Source organism: Dunckerocampus dactyliophorus, unplaced genomic scaffold (genome assembly GCF_027744805.1).
Source record: "Dunckerocampus dactyliophorus isolate RoL2022-P2 unplaced genomic scaffold, RoL_Ddac_1.1 HiC_scaffold_143, whole genome shotgun sequence".
Lineage (NCBI taxonomy): Eukaryota > Metazoa > Chordata > Actinopteri > Syngnathiformes > Syngnathidae > Dunckerocampus > Dunckerocampus dactyliophorus.
In genome coordinates, this window is record NW_026559838.1 from 25,001 (window position 1) to 28,283 (window position 3,283).

At 71.2% G+C, this 3,283-nt stretch overlaps 1 non-coding gene across 1 annotated transcript; it reads left to right on the forward strand.

Moving 5' to 3' along the window:
• Positions 1 to 643: 643 nt before the first annotated feature.
• Positions 644 to 797, forward strand: LOC129174661 (5.8S ribosomal RNA). The gene has a single exon (XR_008567656.1). It is a non-coding gene; the product is annotated as a 5.8S ribosomal RNA (ribosomal RNA).
• The last annotated feature ends 2,486 nt before the right edge of the window (positions 798 to 3,283 follow it).

Below are 3,283 nucleotides of genomic sequence, written 5' to 3' on the forward strand. Positions count from 1 at the left end.
ACCGCCGGTCCGGCGCGGGCGGGCTCTGCTCCGACGGGCGCCGCGGCCTCCGCGGAGGTGCGCGTTCGCACGGCGGGCTCCGTCCCGCCCGCGTACGGCGGAGGTGGTCCCCCGCGGCCACCGCCGGTCCGGCGCGGGCGGGCTCTGCTCCGACGGGCGCCGCGGCCTCCGCGGTGCGCGCGTTCGCACGGCGGGCTCCGTCCCGCCCGCGTACGGCGGAGGTGGTCCCCCGCGGCCACCGCCGGTCCGGCGCGGGCGGGCTCTGCTCCGACGGGCGCCGCGGCCCCGGACGAGCCTCTGCGGAGGCGCGCGTTCGCACGGCGGGCTCCGTCCCGCCCGCGTACGGCGGAGGTGGTCCCCCGCGGCCACCGCCGGTCCGGCGCGGGCGGGCTGCGTTCCGACGGGCGCCGCGGCCTCGGCGAGCCAACCCGCCGCCTGGCGGCGGGGCGGGGGGAAGGGAGGACCGCGGGGGTACTCTGCTCGAGCGCCCTCGTCCCACCCGACCCCCCCGAACCGGCATCTTCACCCCCTTGTCATGATCTTGGCTTTTGAGGCGAAGCCGGCCGCCCTCTGCTGCCCGGGAGGGAGGGCGCGCCGTCCCCCAACTCACTTGTGTGGCAAGCCCACCAAAAACCCCTCTGACAACTCTTAGCGGTGGATCACTCGGCTCGTGCGTCGATGAAGAACGCAGCTAGCTGCGAGAACTAATGTGAATTGCAGGACACATTGATCATCGACACTTCGAACGCACCTTGCGGCCCCGGGTCCCTCCCGGGGCCACGCCTGTCTGAGCGTCGCTTGGCAATCAATCGGGAGTACGGACGAGGCCGGCCCAACCCCCCGCCCTCCGGGCGGGGGGCGGCCGCTCGGCCTACGCTCCCGCGGCTGGGGTGTCGCAGGCCCTCCGCGGGCCTTCGTCCCCTTAAGTGCAGACCGTAGAGCAAGCTGGCTGGAAAGAGGAAGAAAAGCCACGGGTTTCGAGGCCCCCGGCGTCCGAAGCGGCGGCGCGGCGCGCGGCGTGCGGCTCCGGCCGCCTCCGTCCCGCCCGCGACCCTGTTACGGTTCCCCCCGGTGCCCCTTCATCCGGTTTCGCTGGGCGTACCTCCGAGGTTTCCGGGGTTTGGCGGCGCGGTGCCGTCCCCTCCCGCCTCCCTCGCTGCGTTCCCGCCTCCTCGCCGTCTATCGAGCTCCCGCTCCTCTCCGTACCCTCTCCCCTTCCCCGGGGTTGCAGGGCGCCTCGCCGGGCCCCGCGCGTCAGCGGGCGCGGCTGCCGGTGGACCGCCGTGTCTCTGAGCAGCCCGCGCCGCGCGTGCGGCAGGTCGACCGGAGGCGTCGCGGAGGAGCGCGGACTCGTGAGAGTCAGGCCTGGTGGTGAGGGAACGGCCGCGCAGGGGCCCCAGGCGTGGTCGGGGTCGGTTTCGGCGTCCGCCTTGCCCCCGGTTCCACCCCTCGGTAACTCGCCGGCGATGCCCGGGTGTCGCGGGCCTCCCGCTCAGGGCGGGGGGAGTTCCGGGCAGGGCGCGGTGCTGCGGAGGCGTGTCCCGCCGTCCGTCCGTCCGCGCGCCCTCCGTCCGCCGCTGGCGGCGCCACCCGTCTCGTCCACCCCGCCGCAGCCCTCCTCTTCCCGCAGGGTGAGCCTCTCCGGAGCCACCCCCCCACACCCACCTTCGACCACGACCTCAGATCAGACGAGACGACCCGCTGAATTTAAGCATATTACTAAGCGGAGGAAAAGAAACTAACCAGGATTCCCTCAGTAGCGGCGAGCGAAGAGGGAAGAGCCCAGCGCCGAATCCCCGCCCGGCGGTCGGGCGCGGGAGTTGTGGCGTACAGAAGACCGCTTTGCCCGGTGCCGCGCGGGGGCCCGAGTCCTTCTGATGGAGGCTCTGCCCGTGGACGGTGTGAGGCCGGTAGCGGCTCCCGGCGCGCCGGGGCTCGGTCTTCTCGGAGTCGGGTTGTTTGGGAATGCAGCCCAAAGCGGGTGGTAAACTCCATCTAAGGCTAAATACCGGCACGAGACCGATAGTCGACAAGTACCTTAAGGGAAAGTTGAAAAGAACTTTGAAGAGAGAGTTCAACAGGGCGTGAAACCGTTGAGAGGTAAACGGGTGGGGTCCGCGCAGTCCGCCCGGGGGATTCAACTCGGCGGGCCAGGGCGGGCCGCCCGGTGCGGGAGGATCCCCTCGCGGGACCTCCGGCCGGGTTCCGGCACGCCCCCGCCGGGCGCATTTCCTCCGCTGGCGGTGCGCCGCGACCGGCTCTGGGTCGGCTTGGAAAGGCTCGGGACGAAGGTGGCGCGCGGCTTTCGGGCCGGCGGGCAAGGGGCCACCCCCGCACCGCGGGGGCGCCCTCCGCCGGCGACCGCCGCGCGCTCTACAGCGCTCCCCCGCCCGGACCTCGCCGTTTCCCCCCGGGGCCGCGGACCGAGTGCTCGCTACGCCCTCTCTCCCCCCCGCTCCGGCGGGTGGCGGAGGGACGGGGCCCCCCTCTCGCCCCCGGCGCGGCTGTCGACCGGGGCGGACTGTCCTCAGTGCGCCCCAACCGCGTCGCGCCGCCCAGGGCGGGGACCGGCCCACGTACACCGGGCGTCACGGGTCAGCGGCGATGTCGGCTACCCACCCGACCCGTCTTGAAACACGGACCAAGGAGTCTAACGCACGCGCGAGTCGGAGGGTCCGAGCAGGAAACCCCGAGGCGCAATGAAAGTGAGGGCCGGCCCTTGGCGCCGGCCGAGGTGGGATCCCGCCCCCGCGGGGCGCGGGCGCACCACCGGCCCGTCTCCGCCCGCCGCGTCGGGGAGGTGGAGCCTGAGCGCGTGCGATAGGACCCGAAAGATGGTGAACTATGCCTGGGCAGGGCGAAGCCAGAGGAAACTCTGGTGGAGGCCCGCAGCGGTCCTGACGTGCAAATCGGTCGTACGACCTGGGTATAGGGGCGAAAGACTAATCGAACCATCTAGTAGCTGGTTCCCTCCGAAGTTTCCCTCAGGATAGCTGGCTGGGACCCCTCGCAGTTTTATCTGGTAAAGCGAATGACTAGAGGCCTTGGGGCCGAAACGATCTCAACCTATTCTCAAACTTTAAATGGGTAAGAAGCCCGGCTCGCTGGCTTGGAGCCGCGGCGCGTGGAATGCGAGCAGCCAAGTGGGCCACTTTTGGTAAGCAGAACTGGCGCTGCGGGATGAACCGAACGCCGGGTTAAGGCGCCCGATGCCGACGCTCATCAGACCCCAGAAAAGGTGTTGGTTGATATAGACAGCAGGACGGTGGCCATGGAAGTCGGA